The sequence below is a fragment of the Dermacentor silvarum genome, chromosome 1 (assembly GCF_013339745.2).
Source record: "Dermacentor silvarum isolate Dsil-2018 chromosome 1, BIME_Dsil_1.4, whole genome shotgun sequence".
Classification (NCBI taxonomy): domain Eukaryota; kingdom Metazoa; phylum Arthropoda; class Arachnida; order Ixodida; family Ixodidae; genus Dermacentor; species Dermacentor silvarum.
Window position 1 is genome coordinate 383,035,963 of NC_051154.1, and position 21,005 is coordinate 383,056,967.

Here is a 21,005-nt window from a genome sequence, read left to right on the forward strand (position 1 = left end):
TTAGGTATTACAATAATCTGGGCCGTTTTCCATTGCTGTGGTATTGTACCGGATAGCCAGCATGCGTTTATATACTTGGTAAGCTGTTCTAGAGAGGCATCATCGAGATTTCGGATCGTCTTGTTAGTCATTCCGTCTAGTCCTGGCACGGATGCAGTATTTAGCTTTTGTAGAGCTGCTCTCAATTCTGCTTCGCTAATCTCTTCGTCTAATTGTCTGTGTTTGGTGCCTGTGTAATCTGGGTGAGTTGTTGGCTTAGCCCGAGATAAATACCTTGTGGCTATCTCATCGATAAAAGCATATTCAGTTTTGTCATATGCATGTAAGATTTTGTTTATCTTTTGTCTGTACGGGGCTTTACTTTCCTCAGAATTCAAAAGGTGCCTGAGGAAGTTCCACGTTCTGGATAATCCTAACTGATTATCCATATTGGTGCATGTTGCTTCCCATTGTTGGTTACAGAGCTGTTGTGCGTATGCTTCTACATCTCTGTTAAGCCGGGCTAGCCTGCGTCGGAGCGTCCTGTTGTGTCTCTGAGTTTTCCATCTCCTCAGGAGACCTTCTTTAGCTTCCCACATATGTAGGGGTTTACTGTGTACCAGTTCCATTTTCGCGTTCTGGGGGATTACTTGTGTGGCTGAGTTAACATCCTGCTTCAGCTGCGTGCTCCAGTCCGCGATGTCGGTGATAGTATTATCCTTTTTCTCGCGAATTTGTCTGAGTTTGTTCCAGTCTACAATCTTCAGTTGTTTGCCCTTGGATTTGCTTGGCCGTGCTTTAACAGTGATTTCGAGGATATTGTGATCGCTGCCGAGATCCTGTTGGGTGTTAAGCCAATTCGCATCCCTAATGTTCTTTGTAAAGGTGAGATCTAGTTTGCGGTCTCCACGTCTTACGAGATTCAATGTGGGCAAATTTTGTAGTGATTGTGTTAAATTGGTGTTGTATTTGCGTCATAATAGCCTGTGTAACTTTCTGGGTAATTTGTGTACCCAGATCCTTAAACTGTGTACTTATGATATCTGGCTTGATTTATAGAATGTCAATTTTGCTTTCGAGTTCATCCTGTCTTTTCGCAAGAGGTTGAACGGATTTTGTCTTTTTAAATGCGATCGTCTTGGGGTTATCGTCTGTGGCTTTGGGTTTGGCTGGCGCGTTAGCCTCTTCCTCCATATCTGCCTCTTTTTCCTCAATACTATCTAGTGTGACACCTTGCCCGTTTTTAAGAGTAATGTTCTCTTTCCGCAGTCTACTGTTTGCTTCTTCTAGAGCGACAATCCGCTGATGATGTTCTAGCATCATTTGTTTCATCTGTGCTAATTCTTTTTCTAACGCTCTATTTCTAGTGTTAAGTGCAGCCTCTGCCTCCGCGCGCGCCCCGGAAGCCACGTCAGCCCAGCTCACCTGTGATGGGGGTCCGGTGGTGTGGTTGCCGATAGTGCCCTTGCTGTTGCCAGCGGCCTGGGGTGACTTGGTGGGGTTGCCATTGCGGGGTCTGTACCTTGAGCTTGATGGGTTGCCGGAGTGTGATCTGCTTCTGGTTCTTGGGAGGGAACCCGATGTGTTCCTGCTGGCTGTACTTGGGCTTCTTTGTTTGTAGACGTAGTTCTCGTATTCCACTTGTTCGTCTCTCCGGGCATGTTCCCATCTTAGTCTTTTGACGAGGTATGGGATCCGGTACCTTGCTTGGCATCGTTTATCCACGGTCGGGTGGTCATTTCCACATAGTTGGCATTCTGCTTTGCATTCGTGGTCTTGCTTTGGATTCTTGGTGCCGCAACTCCGGCAAATTTTGCCAGTAGGATTGGGGCATACGTCCGCTCGGTGTCCAAGTGTTCTGCATTCGTAGCAGATGTCAAATTGTTTCTTGTAAAGTGCGCATCGAACAAGCGCAGCTCAGTAGTTCACATAGCTAGGGACCTAATATCCATCAAAAATGACGATTAATGTTGTCTGTATTGCGTATAGGCTTGGCGTAGAGGACGCTGGGGTTACGTGGAGTGACCAGCTTCCTAGCGATGTTATCCGGGCTTTCATCGGCCGAGACACCTTGGATGACTCCTTTCGAGGTGTTCTCCGGTGCTGCGCGATAAGCACAGGCTTCATATTCCTTGCACACAATGCTCAGACTGGTTATCGCGACATACGTTTTGGCTCTTTCTTTTGATGGTGTGCTGAGGACTATAATGTTCTGCTTCTGGTTGAGGTAAAGGTTATCTTCTTCATCCGCTGTGCGTTCAACATTTGCAGCACGTCGTACGCTGTGGTAGATGCGGTCTTTACCGTGTTCAGTCAAGTGGAGTCGCCCTCTTGGTCTAATAATGATCCTGTAGTCGTCCACTGGTAAGTGTGGCATGCGGCTTGCGACGATTAATTGTCGGATCTGCCGATTGCCCTTTTTCTTTTTCCATGAGGTTTCGTTAGCTCGCTGAAGTGGTGTTTTATCACTACGTGGCCGGTCCACGTCAACAGTGAGTCTTCGATTATTCTTTTTAATTTCGAACCAATGGCCTTGGTCAAACTCTTCTGGTTGAATATCTTCGCCTTCTACACGTACAACGTCAATGCTTGGCATGTTTAGAGGCGTTAGGGTCAGCACGTCAGCCATCGTGGCTGGTGATACATCGCGACAGGGATGCTATCGCTAGGCTCAGGCGTCCCAGTCGGCGTGGCAAACTGTTAGCAATGATTGCTGGAAATGACCCACCTGGTTCATTAGGTGTCCAGGTGATCCTTGAATCTTCCTGCTTCTAATGAGATGTGAATTTCCTCGTTTTAGTCGAAAAAACACCGGCAATCATTCGAAGTTTACGGAGCCGACGCGAAACGCATCCGCTTTCGGTCTTCTTCTTCTTCTGGCCTTCAATTGCGAGATTTTAAAGGTAGCAGGTGTATTGTGCAAGCCATTGCTTTACTGGGCTATGCTGGGCCGACGAGCGGCTGCTTTCTGTCAATCCACAATACTGAACTGAGTGCGCTTAGCACGTTTGTTCTGACAACATGAGCAGCTACAGCGTATGTTTATTTGCGAAACATCGCTGCGTACACTGGCACATCAAATGGAGGAAGCACGAAAAATGCAAAATACGATTGCAACGTGGCTCAGCGGACTATGATTGAGAAAATATAACATCTATGCCAAATGGATTGAAGTCTATTGCAAATGCTCCCGAAAGAAAGGAGACGTTGAATAGTGTACGTTTACAAATATTTGCAAAGCTTATAAGAACAGGAACACAGGATTATCATCTCAAGGCGTTCAAGGTAATGGACTTAAGAATGATCAACAGGTAAAGAGATAAACATTTAGAATAAATAAACAATGAAACTCAGTAATGGCAAGTTACTACAAGGTAATAAAGTGAGGTTTACACAAGAGGTAACAATCCAAAGGATACGTTTCAGGTGTCGGTAAATAAATTGGGATTATGCATGCGATACAATGACATATAATAAAATGGCACAAGAATAAATGGTAGCTCACTTAGAAATTAAGCTAACCCAAGTAATAATTCATCTAATAACTAACTTACCAAACTTACTAACCAAATGTAACCTATTTATCGAAGCAACTAAACTCAGAAGGGTGTAGAGACAACTGACCGAACCATTTTGGTCGAGGAATGCTACAGGGAGGGGGGGGGGGGGCTCAATTGCACGACGCTGCCGTATGAAATGTAAGCCCAAACGCCACACACGCTAAATTCTTTTCGAAAAGTTCTCGTTGCATGTTAAGCAGCACACCTACTGAAACAAATGTGGGAGGGGCGCCTTTCCTGGTAAAATAGTTCCGTGATCGCACAATCCCGCCATCTGGCGCGGCAGGTTGATCTCCGATGATGATTTATTTATGATGGTTTATTGGTATCCCCTTTAAAACGGAGTGTCAACAAATGCTCACCTAGCCTGCTTGACCATAGCCTCCTATATTTTTTCATGCCCGCCGAGTGGCGAGCAGAGCAAGGCGCTCCGCCCGTACCTTCTAGTTCATGCGCTCGCCACCACGCCGCGCTGCCGCCCCATACCCAGAGCAGACGACGCGACTACTTTGTTGCGCGCCTGCTTGTGGAGAGAAACTTGCGCTCGTATTAGAGATGGAGCTGTGAAATAAATGCGCAGGTTGCACTGGTGTTTGTTCATGATTTACAGGGGTGATGGGAAGAAACGCAAACAGTGCGGCGCGATGTTTTCATCCTGCTGTGACCCTGGTGGAAATAAAAAGATAGTAGAATAGTTTTATTCTAGTGGCTTCTAGTTATCATGCAGGCTGCAAGCACTCGAAAAGAAATGCGAAATATCAGAGAATGTAAGTGCCGCACTGTTCGCGTTTCTTTCCATCCCCACAGTACATTGAAAGCAAGCAACTCGAGACATATTGTGAAAACTGGACCTTTCACTTAGGCCCCCAGCTGTGAGATCAAGCTCACAGTTTCAGGGTCTTTCGTGACAGTGGCTTTATTGCGAACACTTTGGCGACGTCTTGTTTGTCTGTCGCTTTCAGAGCGAAATTGGTGAATATTGGGCGAAAGAACTTCGTAAGCAACAATTTGAGCAAATTCTCTTGGTGCCCTGGCTTCGAACACATCAAAGCTTTGTGCTCGCGGAGGATTTCGGTAGCATTGTTCACAGCCTCCTTTAGAGGGTGATGCATACGCCTTCTTCTTGCTAGATGAACTTCAGCGAACTTCTGTAGTGCGTAGAGAACATATACAAGTTGTGCGGACGGGTAAAGAAGTGCACCGCGGTCTGGTGTTTAATGAGCGAGTCCGATGGTGTCGATGCGTTTGGCTTTGTTAAGAGCGCGAAGCACTCCACACATTCAAAGTTTTCTCGTACGGCTCTTGCGAGGTAGCCACCAACCATAGCCAATGCGTCCACATCTGGCGTGGGAAGTAGAGGCTTATCTCTGTTTAGTCGCTCTATGAACTCTCTACGTGCATCTGCAGGGAATTCCTCGCTGTTTGCTCCCTTGTGTTTTTCTGTTGCGGCAGCGTTGACAAGCTATCACTCTCTTCTGCTGCCATTATGTTGCTTGTACTCGACGCCGATGCGATACCGGTCTTGAGGGTTTTATCAATGCATGTGAGCACGGCGCGGACGTCCGTTTGGTCATTTGATCCTGCTCATTTCATGAGCCCGCCAAAGAACGACTCGATTGGGTCCGATGACATTTTCCTCGTCAAAACGAAGTGAAAAGACATCTCTTCAAGAAGATATCTAATGCACTCAACGTTCGAACGAGTTGTGATCACAAGACCCTCATAAGTCTCTTTGGTTAGAAAGTTCTTTGCCAGGCACTGACTTTTGAGATCGGCCAGGTAGTCGAGGAAGCTTGTCTCCAGCCAGATTAGTCGTTCATCGCCTGCAGATTCAAACTGCTTGCAGTCAGCATTCTTCTGATGTAGGTGCTGGGTACAATTACTCACGTCCATGAGCACGAACCAGCGGTGCACGGTGTCCATAAATTGCACCGTCGGTCCGACACCCGCGAAGCTTGCGTCGCACGTGTGGCCCGCCTGCTCTTGTAAGAGCTTCATAGCAGCTGTCACGGGAGGAGAAAAAACTTGCACTGCTCTCTGCACGTTCATTTTTTCCATATTCGTAGGGAATACGTGCTTTCTCGTCAAAAATCGTACTGGCTTTACAAGGCTGCCTTGCTGCATTCTGTAGAGGCTCTTAGTGCAGTTTGGATCTATCCTGGAGTGCAATGACTTCTGCAGCATCATCAGGTCACCGACGCGTGTAACCGTCACTACGTCATCATTACTAGACACTTTCATAATAAACTCGACTATCGATAGCACGGCATCGGGAGTCATAAGCTGTGATATCAGCGATCATATGCCTATATATCTTTTTCTAGAACGTAAAGGCTCCATTAAACGTGCGTGCACTGAAAAGACAACGTACCGCAAGATATCGGCTCAAACGTTAGACAAATTCAGAGAAGCCGTGCGCGAAATAGACTGGAGTGATATTTTTGCCCTTGAAGATGCCAATGAGTCATACGATAAGTTTATGAGCAAACTCAAAACGATGTATTACAAATCATTTCCGCTTGAAAACTATCGGATTCAAAGAAAGTCGCGCAAGCATGGATATCGAAGGAATTTGTTAGGCAAATCAACCAAAAAAATAAGCTTTATCAGTCTTTTATCAAGTCGAAGGACTTGTCAAAGTGGAAAGAATATAAACAGTTTAGGAATAAATTGAACAAAGAAAAAGAAAAGGCGAAAAATGACTACTACAGCCGTATATTTAACAGTGAATGTATGCGCAGAAGCGACAAAGTATGGAAAAAAATAAACGAATCACTAAATCGGAAGCCAGTCGATACACGAACAGATACGTTGAATATTGATGGCGCTTTTGTAGGTGGTACAGAACTTGCGAACCATTTTAACAATTTCTTTATCAAAGTAGGATGCGGAGATCACGACATTCAAGATACAATGCATACAACTTCATTAAGAGAATCTTTATTCCTAAAGCCTACTAGCATCCCTGAGGTGATTACAACATTTTCATCCTTGAAAAACAGCCATAGCCGAGACGTAGATGATTTAGAAATTAGGCCAATTAAGTACGTCATAGACTTACTTACACCTGCAGTAATGCACATTTTTAATATTTCCCTGTCAACTGGAGTTTTCCCGCGCAATATGCAGGTAGCAAGAGTTATAGTTATTCATAAAGGAGGGGACAAAAATAATATTGGAAATTATCGACCGGTTTCTATACTTCCTGTGCTATCAAAGGGACTCGAAAAAATAGTCAACTTTCGTATTGATAATTTTTCCCAAAAACATAGCTTGCTAACCGACTGTCAACACGGGTTTAGGAAAAAGCGGTCAACGGAAACCGCCTTAAGTATACAGAAGGACCTTATTCTAGAGAACATTGAAAAAAAAAACTTCTGACTTTAGGGTTATACTTAGAATACAGCAAAGCATTTGATAGAGTGAACCATAAATTGCTGCTGATAAAGCTGGAAAAATACGGCTTCCGAGGAATAACACTTGAACTTATCCGATCTTATTTAGAAAGCCGACATCAGTTTGTTGAAATTAATGAGAACAGATCGCAGATAAAACCTTTGACACCTCAGTTACTGTTCCCTTATATGGGGTAACACTACCGCGCAAAATATTCAAATACTGGAAATACTTCAAAATGAAAGCGATTCGGGCGATAGCAAACGTCTCTTTTTTTGAACACACTGCAAGAGCTTTTCCAACAAAACAGAATAATTAGAGTTCGTGACATATATAAGTTCAAAACATTACTAAGCTATAGAAATGCTATGTTGGGAAAACTCGATTCATTCCTAACCCTGGCAACTTTACAAGAAAGTAGAAGTACATATTCATATCGTCACCAGGCACCATGGCAGATCCCTTTCTCGCGTACTAATTATGGCTGTCAACGCCTTAAACATACACTACCTTCCCTGCTTAACTATTTCAACCAACAAAATGTTGATGTGTTATCTCTAAACAAAACTAAAATATTGGATCTGTTCTTATAGATGTGTATTGTTAAATGATCTAACAGTTCCGCAGAGCTTATGATGTACTCTCGTTGTGTTTATACGTTCAGACTTTTAACTATGAACCCCAGCATCCAGGTTTCCGCTGCAGCGATTGTGCCCAGGCCGCGCGGCAGGGCTTGCGTTGTGAACTGGATGCTGCAAAGGGCGTCTTCGCGCTTCTAAACTTCTAGGATGTGATGACGCCCTAGGCTACGTTGCCGGGTGTCTGTCGCGAAAGCAGCAGCCTATGCAGATTTTCTTTTTCTATTTTGTAACATAGATGCGCAGATGTATTTACAAGTATGTAAAACGATTTCTAAAAAAAAAGAACGTTTCCTGATGGTAACTTGTGTTTATTGTATAGTTCTGTGAAACTTGTACGTGCTTTCTCGTCAAAAATCGTACTGGCTTTACAAGGCTGCCTTGCTGCATTCTGTAGAGGCTCTTCAAGTGGTTCGCTGATATTTCGCCGCCTTTTCCGATGTCACGGGACAAAAACTGTGATCGCACGTTTTTTATCAGGTGGCACTGATCGAATGCAAGAAAGAGCTTTCGATTCGGTTTGCCAGGGTGGTCAATGCAATGCTTGAGGCTTCCGTTGCACAGAAGTTGCATAGCCAAGACATTGATCTTGTGGTTGTCTGTGACAATGCGCACGACGAAAAATCCTATTTCTTCAACTTCCTTCGGAACGTGTCTCATGAGCATTTGCAGCTCACGGCCAGTGCAGTTTCTCACGAAAAAGTACGCCACGGGTTTTTTGAACGAAACTGAAAGGCCGTTAAGGACGAAACACAAGAGTGAGTTGGCCAGCACAGGCTCATTTGTTGTTTCTTTGGGGAAGTTCACACCATAGTTCACTGCGCCGATGAAGGCATCTCTTTGCTTGTGATACAGTAGCCGTTGTTTGACGCGCATTTCGTCTACAATTAAAGAGCATGCCCTCGCATGCAACGAGGGATGAGAAGCGAGTTCTGCAGACAGCCTTTGCTTCACGAGTTCGGTCATGCCAACTTCTCCACGTGTTGAGCCCATAAAGCGCTCGAGGGTACTTCGACAGGGAAGCCGAAGAATACCTGTGTTCCTTACGTGTTCGTATGCACGTCTCGAGGGGTTACGCTAAACCACAGCATGGCGCACTGTCACCTCAGACCAGGTTGGTTTCTTCTTCGCGAAATTCTGAACTTGTTCCACTAATATTGAAGCAGCCAGCTCTTTCGCTTTCTCCACAACTTGCAGGAATGCAGACACATAGCATTCTTCCTTGAGCTTTTGCAGTTTCTGTTTGTACTTGTCGACGGTGTTCTTGAGTCGCTCAATTGGCGCGTTCAAGTCTCGCTCCTTACGTCTCCACTTTCGTTTGTCCATTGCCGAAACCGAGAATAATGACGACACCTGTCGTAGTGACGACACGGTCGTAGTGATGCAGCGCTCGCTTGCGCCGTTTTCCAGAGGTAGCGGCAGTTCGGTTGCGGAGCAATCCACCAGTGATAACTCTTGAGAGGCGACGTCGACGGACGGCAAGTCATTGAGAGGAAGCGAAGGAGACTCCAGTTGGCTCTCAACTGCTCTTCGTTTCGGCGGTGGTGTGTTCACAGGCGCAGCTGCCTCACGTTTTCTCACAGACGCGTCGCTTCTCTCTCTATTTTTCGGAGGCTGGAGGTACGCAGGATACTCTTCGAAAATGCTGGGAACAGCGTCTTTCTTGAGTTTGCGAATTTTGCAGCCCTCCTTGAAGTCGGAGGAACCGAAGTGTCGGCTGCATACAGTCGAGTAACACGACGTCGTATTCGGTGTCCAGTCGTCCCGAAAATGACCTTGAGCCATTTCGCTCGCAGTTCCGGATCGCTTGGTATCTCGTGGAACGATATGCCCGGCGTCCGTTGTTTGCTCGAAGACTTGCAGCGTGCTACGCAGCAGTACGGCATCTTGTCGGGCGCAGGGCACCCCAACTGATTCCACACTGCGGATAGAAAACCAAATCGGTATGTCGAAAGTAATGCAGCATGAAATATTGTCACGTAGGTGACGGTGAGCTGCCTGGCACACAGGTAGACAAAAAAGTAACACTGCGTCGACGATGAACTTAAAATAGAATTTATTGGGCGAACTTGTGCCCCTAAAGCAAGCGAACTCGGCAACAGCGAAAACAGCAAGCGCGCCTACGGCGTTCGTCGGACTCTGGCAGCACGAGCGGTGGACCCGTATTTATACCCTCTTGCGTCCAAGATCGAAACGCGTCAAGCGACGCCGCTCGCGTCGGCAGCAACGCCGCTCGCGTCGGCAGGAACGCGAGGCGGAGCTCGCGTTATGGGGTGTTAGGGTGCGAGCGCCTCTTGCGGAGAAGGCAGGCGTAAATCGAGGAGGAAGCCCGCTCCACTGCGCGGGCATTAAAAAATATAGGAGGCTATGTCTTGACTTACTCAGGTATGCTATACATGCGTTTAATTCGAGCATTTTTGTATACATCTTTGTAATGTTTTTTTTTTTCCTCAAAACTTCTCTATCTTGTACCGCTACCTATGCCTGTAACGGATCCAGTCGTATCAATCTCTTTTATAATTTTTTTCAACGCTTTCTATTTACACCACCGCCTCTGGCCTTCGGGGAAAGCTTTCGGAAAACGTTCGGGACCAGAAGGAAAATACAGTGTTATTTTTCCTAACTAGAGATGTGTTAGCTTAAAAAGTATGAGATAATTGTAAAGTGATTTGCAAATACATCAGAAAGAATAAGTTTTCCTGTATCAGTTATTATATATGCAGACAATACATGAACACTACCTTGAGCAAGAACTGCGGCTTCAAAATGTAGCTTAGCGTAAAAGCACCGCTTTAGAATTGTCTCCATAGGCAGTGCAACAACGTTTTCGCTCTTAGATCAATCCTACTAAGATACCATTTCAGTGCACGCGATAATAAAGTGATTCACAAATTTATCAGCAAGAATAGGTTTTTTATACCCGCTATTTTAAATATTTTATATATATTTTAAAATATATTTTTAAGTATCATCTTCATCTTTCTGGGGTTTTACGTGCCAAAACCAGTTCTGATTATGAGGCACGCCGTAGTGGAGGGCTCCGGATTAATTTTGACCACCTGGGGTTTTTTAACGTGCACTACAACTAGAGTGTACTAGAAGGGGGAGTGGGTCCAGCGGACGCCTTAGCAAGCGGCGAGGGTGAAGCAAAAAACACGGAAAATCTGGCGGCACTGCCGTCGCCTTCTTCTGAATCTTCGGCCAATAAACGTTGGCTCCGGGTGTTTCGGCAGCGCTCATTGGCTGAGGCGAGCTCGCGGGTTGAGTAGCTGTCGTCTGCTGGACGCACCGTGGTTGTTGCGTCGTTTGCGTTCTTTCCGCCGCTCTTTTTCCATTTTATTTACAATAGATCGGTGGGGAATAATCTCAGTGTTACCGCCACCGAGTATCCGCCTGTCAATGCTCAATGCAGCTGCGGTAGTGTCTCCGACGCGACAAGCGTCCGGCCGGCAAGCGGGGCCGCTCATTCGGAAGAAAGTGACGGTGGCGCCACCTGGATTTTCAATAAAGAATGCTTCAGCGCAGACCCCTTGTTGGACCCACTCCCCCAATCTAGTACACTCTACTACAACGCAAGCACACGGGCGTTTTTGCAGTTCGCCTCCATCGAAATGCGGCCGTCGGGGCCGGGATTCGATCCCGCGACCTCGTGCTCAGTAGCGCAACGCCTTAGCTGACTGAGCCACCCCAGCGGGTGCGAAGAAATGTGATGGTCTTTCATTGCGTAAGCATTCTCCGGCTACTTCCCTCGGAAATACGTGCGACTGGCTGTAACGCGTGACGCGATACTCACCATAAGTGTACATGGGGTACTATGGAGAATGTATATGAGACTAAGATAACACTACATAGACTTATGACTACTTATGGTTGTAATGAAGAGGTATTACGAGTAATTAAGGTTACTAAATCAATAATAAGATCGACTGCGATGAAATTAATCAAGACTAACTAAGACTCCTAGAACTTATTTTAAAAACAGAAAGAAGGAAAATACAACGCGACGGAGCACTTTCGGATGTGTGTCTGCTCGCTCAGCTAGAAAAAAAAAGGGGGGAAGCGGGGGGGGGGGGGGGGGCGTCAGAAAATCTCGAAGCCAGGCGGCGGATTCTTGGAAGCTTGCGCGGCCCTCTGCTCAGCGGTGTTTTGCGGGCGCTCGCAGTTCTGTCGCTATTTTTGTTAGGCTCGTCGCCTTTGCTCTCACTTCCCTCCCGTCCCCCTAACCCTTGCTATCCGACCTCCCTCCCCGGGCGAGTCATTCGAGGCTGTGTCACGTTTAGGAAAAATAAACCGAGCTGAAATGATTGACCTACTTAGCAGACCGAGAATAGTCTTTAAAGGGTCCCTAAACCCCCCAGAGGTCGAAATTTAGTTGTGGTGTTGAAGTTGTGCACGAGTCTACAACGAACACGTAGCCGCGAGAATTTTTCGAAATGGTGCCGTAATAGCGGAGTTACACACACGTCGGCCGCGATGGCGGCTAGCAGCCGCAGTGCAAGGGCGCTGCGTGGAATGCGATCATCCGCGCGCGCAGCCCAGTATGCAATAACAAAAAAGAACACTTTGTAATATATATTCTCGTTCGTGCATGGCGCAAAATGGCGATAGACTATAGCTACGCTAACTCTTTCGAAATTCAAAGGCGCCAAGGTAATCAACCCGATTGAGCGCGCGTCAACGGTAGAATGTAGCTTGCTTTAGCCGATTTACTCCCGCTGACACCTTATCCAACCGAAGCAAGAAAATGGCCAGTGGTAACTGGGAAGCAAACACTTTATTTTTGACACACCATACGCAAACAACTAACTTTTGAAGAGTGGCTCACAACAGTGGCGTAGCCAGAAATTTTTTTCGGGGGGGGGGGGGGGGGGGCTTACCTTGCAGCGCGGCCTCCTGCTCATAGAATTTGTCGCGGGATCACGAACATTGTCAGTGCCAATGCCAGTGTATATTAGATGCTGCAAACGAATTATTAAACGCTACGCACTGTCACGTAAAATATGTATTTTTTCATAAAAGCATGCATTCGTATGTCCCAAAAATTGTAGCAGAAATAATTGATATCAATGCTTCCGCGTTATTTTTTGTCTATTTCATAAGTAAGAAAATATCACACAAACTTTATAACTATATCAGTTCGAAACCAGCAAAGCAGTGCATGCAGCAGATATCAAAAACGTAAAGGCCATGAAAAGAACAAGTTGAGGACAATTATTTTGATGAATCTTTGTCATTCAAGAACCTTGTTCACCTTTTGGTACACGTGCAACGGCCAGGGAAAAAACCTCAATGACGCTGTCCTTCGTTGCAATAGATTGCGCAGGAGCAGCTGTTGCCGGTCGTGTACTGTAATTACACTGAGATTATAATCGCAACAGTGAGTACATATAAATAGCAGGAGTTCTGCAAAATATACATGCGAAATGTGAAGATAGAATGCAATATACAAATACGAAGGTACAACTTGATAAAAGACAGGTAAGTGTCGCTGGAAATAAAGTTCACTGCTTGTATACACAAAACCTCGCAATAAGATATTAAAATATACGTATATCAGTCGCCAATAAATCGACGTATTCAAGCAGACATCACTGTATATAATGCGTCAAACAAGACAAATAAACATGTTGCGCAGTCACAGATAGTAAGTTTACGCATAGAAAGACAGACGATCCAGGCAAGAACAAAACTACGAGCGCAGAAATCGCGATATGTAGTTGGGCCAAGCGGCGGTCGCGACAGCACCCTATATGGGTAGAATAATAGATGAATAATGCAGAAATGAGTACGAAAATGTGTAACTTAACTGCCTGCAGAGCGGGAATAAATATTCTGCACCCAAAATTAAAGGAGGGTATTGCTTCGGTTCAAAAAAAAAAAAGAAGTAAAAGCAGGTAGCTATAAAGGAAAGAAAAGGCCAAACGAAAGCCACAGATGATGCGGCAAGTAAAACTACCCAGTATCCGAGTGTGTTTGTTGGGAAACGCCGCGTGGGCCGTGCTTTCAATGAGCAAGGTCGGTCAAAATTGGTTATTGATGTCCTCGTAATTTTGATCATAATGCTAACTGTTAGAATAAACGGCGAAAATTTCTGCAGTTTTAAAAGCTAATGAACAGTCATACGTTTTCATAATTACGAGTTTATGTACCTGAAGGAACAGAGCTTTTTACTTGCATTGATTTTTGCTGCTTCGCTATCTAAAGGACAATTACTTCACTCGGCGGGGAAGTTTAGCGAAGCGGTCAATCACTTCGGACACGTTGATGCCGACGTCACTGTGGGCCTACAGAAGCGCCAGCCTAACCATGCGTTCCTCAGACATTGTAGAGTGCAAGTAGTTTTTTAGTAATCTCAGGCAGGCAGGCAATGAACTTTATTTTAGGTCCTGAGGAGCGACTCCGAGAACCCCTTACGGGGGAGGAGCCACCGCGGGCCGCTCCCACGTCGGGACGGGCAGGCCGTGCCTGACCGCCGCGCCGCGGGCCCTCTGGACAGCCCGTAGCTGAGCGGCGAGGTCGGGGCTTTTGAGCGCCTCCACCCACTCTTCTTCCTGTTAGAAAATATTCTCTCTGCGCTGGCAGTGGTCACTGGAAGGGTGATTAGAATCTACAGCAGTTTGTACACATTTACATATATAGAACCTGCCGTCACAATGAGAGAGGGCATCTATTCCGCTGCTACTAAAAACACTCCTTTGATGTCATTGGCATCCTTGTTTAGGCACCTTGCAAAAACAGTAAGCTGTTCGATTCCAGCAATAACCGTCGTTTCGTCAGCAAGTATGGAGAAGCAGCCTGCAGCGTTTACTTTTGCATCTATAGGCTTTCTTTGGTAATTTCACCACAAATTTCTATAATTTGGTTTTGTACATCTGGGCTTAAATACGAGGCATTACTGAGACAACTTTCCAAATGATTCTTCAGATATGTATCTCCTCAATCAGCTCCCATACGAAGAAGCACTCTGGAAATACCAGTATTTTCAGCGGGGGCTTTGTTTTTAATCAATACGACCACTGTCCCTATGGCCACGGAGAGCCAGACCTTGTCGCCGGCAAAAAAAGAACTGCCTCAATAATAGGCCGCTAACTTTTTTCCGTGTTCTCTTATTTTACTTTCCCTGCCCTAGTCCAGCTGATCGATCACATAGGGCGCGGTTCCTGAAAATGTTTGGAGAAAATTATCAGCTGCCAGCTGACAGTCACGGTGATATTTAGTATTTTCGTGTGTGTGGAAGAATGCGCGCGCGTGCTTCCATTTCAGGAACGGCTTGGACACGAAGGCTCCAGTGCGCGCATGTTGGCCAAGTTTATAAGAGCATTAAACCTATAAGTTCCACAATTGAAATCTAAACCACGTCTTTGGAAATGTCAGTGCACCTTTTGCGTCAAACGTATATGAGAACTTTATACCCATGAAGTTTCGGAATTGAAATCCATGCGCTCCGTAGATTACGCGGCCGCTGCGAGTTGCCGCAACGCGCCCGCTCGCTATCGAAAAGCCCTTGAAAGTTTGTGCTCGGATGGGGTTCCTTGCGTTATGTGACTCCAGGTGCTTGGGCGTTGCCACGAAAACCAGCCTGAGTTGGCAATGTTCGTGCAAAAATGGCTTTTCGAGCATGAAAAAGACACTGTAGACAAAATCCAGAATGATTCGCGGCGCCGGTGGTTGTTTTGGTCCGCGGTGCATGCCAGCACGACAAAATTGCAGGGGGGGGGGGGCTGCTCAGCCCCCCCCCCCCCCCGGAAATTTTGCCGTGCTGCATGCATCAGACCCAGCTCCCCCTCCCCCCCCCCCTCCCTGGCTACGCCCCGGGCTCACAATCTGCCTCAAACAAACCATTCTCAGTCATCGATGCTGCTTTGCTACGCAACGCATCTGGGCGGCTGCGTCTTGTTCACAAGAAAAAAAATGCTTAAATTGTTCATAAACAATTCAAACAGAACGTTGTCAGCCTTAAGTTATTCTCTGCTAAGTGACGCGCCTGAGCTTCATGCAGGTGCTTGTTCTTTTAACGGGAAGACTTTGTTGAGTGCCTTCGTGTACAAGAACAAATGGGTGACCAAAAAACAAAAGAATTTTGTAGTCTGGTTGGAAAGGCTGGGGCCATGCGGTGCACAGCCCAGTATAACGTCGTTTTTGTACAAAATATGCTGTCTTGTAAAAGACTAGCCGCGAGTCGCTTATCCTTTAAGGGCAATCATGGTCGGGGTGCATTGCGGATTCAAATGGACAGACTAGTGGGCTAGTTGGTATGGCATTATTTACGCAGTAGCGCAGAAGCACACGGACGGCGAAAGTAACAAACGGGACACAGTGCTAACAACTGAATGTTTGTAGCGTTAACCGCCTGTGTCAGTTCAACTTGCTGCGTTGATTTGTTTGTCTTTTCCTTTTACTTTCCTTTTGAGTGGTGATATATATATATATCTGCTCTCGTGCAATAAACACTGAGTTCTTAGTTAGCGCTGTGTTGCGTCTGTTTCTTTCGCCATCCGTGTTTTTCTGCGCTACTGTGCAAACAAAGCATTGCGGACTTCTTTATCATGTGAGAAGCTTCTTCAACCTTCCCACTATCCAGCAGTGCGTCCAGTTCATGGTTTGCATCCTCAATGCTTAAGAGAAGTGTCAGATCGCCCCCTTCACAGTTGCCACTGCTGGGAGCTTTGACCGAATCGTAGGAACTGAGGCAGTTCACAGTGAGCAAAAATTGGGCAGCAGTACGATAATAGCATCCAGGCACGAAAGAATGATTTCGCACCATGAGTACGCATATAGACTTGCTGCATTGCCGGTAGCCGCTGCTTGCCGCTCGTCACACTTCCCCATTCTAGCCAATGTATTTCTACGCTTGCGTTATAATGTAGCATCAAAATATTTATACTTCACTTATATTCCCTAATACTAATGCAAATTATATTTTTGATACCTATGTCGCACTGCTATGATACCTATGTGATACCTATACCTATGTAGGCTTCTGGATCTTTCCTCCATGGAATCTCTGCTTGATTACGTAGCTTGATCAGCTGACCCCTTTCAAAAGAATGGCGCGTACTTCAAACGCAAGCAACAGTCGTTTACTTCTGACCAGTGTTGTACACGTTCCTCCAAAACAGGAACGAAAGCTCGTTCCTCGTTCCTTTCCAATCTTGAAACGATTTCGCTTTACAATTTCCTTTAATGCGAAAGGAACGCGTTCTAGACAAACTTCGAACATTGGAACGTGTCGTTACATTAACGTTACATTTGATTTTTTTAATTAAAATATAGTGTCGGACAATCCTGAGGCGCAATATAGTGAGCAATTAAAAACTCACATCAAATTACGTATATTATACGAATTTGAACATCGCCGGCAGCAGGTTATCTCGAGAAAAGAAGAATCCAAAGAAGCGCTCCTAGACAAATTTTTTCAGGTAGCACCGGACATACTTTTTTTTTCTTAATAAATGTTTTTCCTCCTGCCTTCTCCTCCAGGCATGTGCAGCTGCAACTTTGGTGTTCGTCAGTTACAACTGCAACACATAAGACACTGTGGCCCCGGCGGGCGCCTTGACCTGAACACCAGGATTGCTCGATAGATTCATGACGAATGCGAGTCACGTGAGGGCTGGAAATTTTCCATCCGTCGCGAAGGGCCTCGAGTGACGCTGCGATATCCTGACGTCATTGTTCCTCTGCGGCAGGTCGGTATGGAGGAAAGCAACTATGGAGGGAGTTCAGCAAGGAGGAGTGGGACTCGCTTCTGCGTAGCCCCGCTCTAGACAAGCAAATCCCGGCTGTCCAGCGTGCCCGCGGCCTGCCGCATCACGCGGACTGCAAGGGACAGAATGTCTCGGCCGTAGTTGAATTCTCGGCCGCTTGGCTGGGCCGAACGGCGCTAGCTGACCGGGTTGGCACGCGTCAGCTTGCACGGGCGACGGCGTTCCGAGCGCGTGCATTCCGATGCCCGGCTTTTTTAATAATTTTTATTGTGATAGCAATTATATGGACACTCCAAAGCAGATTTCTGCCGTCGGCGTCGGCGTCGCCATGAGGTTCCGTATGGCGTCAATGGAGATGAAATCGTCGCCGCGCGCCGCCGAACGCTGTATGTGAGAGTGAAAGGGCTCGAGGGACGCGCGCTTTCGCGGGGAGTGAACCCACGGCGGAGAACAGACGTGCGTTCTGCGCCGTGCTCCCTTAAGGGCTGCAGAAGTAGGCGTCTCTTTCCTTCTTTACAATCACCATATATGTAGAGCAAACGCGCCTTCTTCAGGCGCGCGAAAGGCAGTGGGGGGGGGGGGGGGGGGGAGGGGAAGAGAGCCGACGTTTAGCTGCGGCACCAAGTGCCTATTTATATCAGAGGCTCCGGCAACAGTCACCAACGCCGCACGCATTTTGCGCGAACGCGGGCAAAACGCTGACGGCGTCGACAACAGTTCTGCGTGTTGCCGGTGCTGCTGCTTGTCCAAGTTTATACAGCTGATCAAGCTACTATGATTACTCCGTATAGCTCTCTACAAATTTGCTATCGCAATGGATGCTTCGCCTTTCAGGTGAAACTGCGACAACTTTTATATATATATATATGTCCCCGGCTGGTGGCACCTTTTTCTTTTTATCGAGCGGCCGTGGCACTGCCAAGTTAGAAGAAAAGCGCATGAAGGAGGCGCCACTGCTCTCGACGCGACGCAAAACCCGCGCCGCGGAACTCACGGACCGCTGGCATTCAAAACTGCACAGGCAACCCTGTATCATCCCCAAAATATGAAAATCAAGAGTATGGTGTCCTGCATCTGCCTTTTGAACGTCGCTATTGGAAATGTCAAATAAAACTTAACCGTACCAGAAGTTCCAGCTTGGGTGATAGTCTGAACATTAGGAAGAACTCGGAAGCAATATTTTTTATAACTTGTTGGGGCAGTAACAAGCGTATGTAATGCGGTCCTGTACAAACAGTTGGGGACCAGAGACCACATTTTCTTTACTTTTAACTGGTGACCTCCTTTGTTTGAGTGCCCATGGATAACGGCTCTGGCTTTTGGCTCGTCGCCTGAAGGCCGCCGACAACTGCAGCTAAAAGCATTTCATGCTTAGAAATGCACTATAGCCACGTGACCGGCCAGCAGTAGTTCTTTGCGCCTCCCGCGGTCGCCCATCGCCCTGCATGATGTGCTGCGTACGTGCGTGCGTCTGTTCATTGCCGTGGAACGTTTACAGAAGGAACGCCGTTCCCTCTGTCGTTCCTTCGTAAACCTAACAAGTTACCGTTACAGTTCCACCGACCCTTAACGGAACGGTGGCGTTCCTCCCAAAAGGAATTATAGTTCCAGGAACGCCGTTCCGTACAACACTGCTACTCACTGCCAGAAGTGGCTATAGATATAGCCGACCGGGCCATCATCGCAGCTTCGGGAAAGCCAACAGTAGCCCTGACAAGAGGGCCCGCCTTGAGTTCTTAGAAGTTTGGCAAATAAGAGTTTTCTCCCTTTCTCAACCATCTCTCGCCAAGAGATGTGGTAGCTTCGTGCAACGGCGTCTTCTCACGCGCGCAAGGGAGGAAGAGAGAGATATTGTGGTTGTGAAGAGGAAGATGCGCTATTTTCGCAAGGGAGGAAGTCAGGCAGGGTACGCGCGCTAAAGAGGGGGGGAGGGGGGCAGGGTTGCCGCTGAGCACGGGGGACGCCATAAAATCCCGGATCATATTATGGCGTCCGCGCTGAAAAACTCTCCCCTAAAAAGTGAGAGTGAAAGAGTCAACAAAAGCAAACGCATATCTCCGCTCCCGTCGGAGCTCAGTTTAACAGTCACCTGTGTCTAAAACGATCTCTCTCTCTGGGATTGTATGACGTAGTACGTTAGGTAGTGTGCGCCTGATAAGGCGACCAAGAGGAAAGGGTTGGCGCCCCTCAGCGCAACCACGCGAACGCGCTCGTGCCACTGCTGACGCGTTTGTCGTCGTCTTCTTCCACAGGCGGCTCCTTTGCCGCTCATCATTCCAGCGTAGAATTTCACTTCTTTTCTGCGTCGTAATGGGGAAGCCGTGTTTGCGGGGGTATGGGCCATTGCTTAAGCGGGTATGTCCGTCTTACGTGACGGACAGATTTAATAACAGAGGTGGTACGCGAATGTATGTATACGTACTTATCGTCATGATAACCACCGATCTGGACATTAAATATATTCGTACATATTTGTTCAAATTTCTGTCACCTCTGTGTTGTGCGCTAAACAGCGTCGCTGGTCATCCACCTTCACAAAGTGGAATGGATGATTTTTTTTTCTTTTTGCGACTGTTGGGTCTTCGTCGATGCGGGGGAGCCGGGCAGAGAGCGGTGTCCGAGACGTGGACACACGAAAACGAGCGGTGCGGGCGACTGGACCCTTTGCACGGGAATGACCGCGACCGCGCCTCGGCCATATGCTCTCGCCCGGCCGACGCAACCAAACCTGACAGTGACTTTGTGCACGTGTTGCGCGGTCGTTTCATGCTCGGCTGTACTGTGTCCATCAGGGGGGAACGACTCATTAGTCATGGTTAATTTTGTTGTGTGCGTGGTGTTTTCCCGACAATGTCTGGTCGCTTAATCTCTGGCCCCTATATGGATCATGTCGGCTTGCCTGACTGGCCCAAGTAGATTGGTGGAGAATTCTGTGCCTCCCGACGGTCCGCGGGTTCCTTGGATGCCGTGGAAACCAATTTAAGGAAGAGATCAGAGCCGTTTCGGGGTGAGCAAGAAGACAGCAGCCCATGGCGCCACTTCACTACGGGAGACCATGGAGGTCGGTCAGGCAGGCCATCCAAAAACGGTATGACACCGTTTTGCATGTAATATGTGCACAGTGTAAATTTAAAGTAATGCCCAGTTAACAAACTTAGTTTTTCGAATGATACCTCTAGTCGTCGTACCGGCAGATCTGCACTTGCCTCTGCCGGAGCTCATTCCCCTTCAACGCCGTCTCCCTATTGAGCTGATGCGTCCGAACACTAACAGCTACGTCACTTCGCTACACTATCTTTGAGGTAATCTGTGGTGGGTTCGAAGGCTAGCCGACCTGAGATAGCTTCGTGTGCGCTGTGTTCTTGCGAGCCTGGCTCGCGTTTAAGCGAGAGGCAGCGCGAAGGAGAATTCGCTAGCTGCTGCTACAGCTCTTCCTCACGCCAGCGTTCTGACAGTGTCCGCCATCATCGAGTGAGATGCGTTCATGTTTGCCTGAACGCGCATGACACTGTGCTCCTTAATTTTATTTGTAAGCGATTGTTTACAGCAGTTTATACAGCTCATATATATACTAAACTTACAGCATATAGCTGTCTAATAATTTGCAATCAAAGTTTGGTATTTCGGGCGAAACTGCGACCTTTTTTTAGTCTGATATATTTGATATTTGCTTTCTTAGACAAACGGCAATGACACGCATTCTTTTCATCGACGCTTAATATATC

General features: G+C 47.0%; 1 pseudogene; it reads right to left on the reverse strand.

Moving 5' to 3' along the window:
* Positions 1 to 4,372: 4,372 nt before the first annotated feature.
* On the reverse strand, positions 4,373 to 5,672 carry LOC125942449 (uncharacterized; annotated as a pseudogene).
* Between the last annotated feature and the right edge of the window lie 15,333 nt (positions 5,673 to 21,005).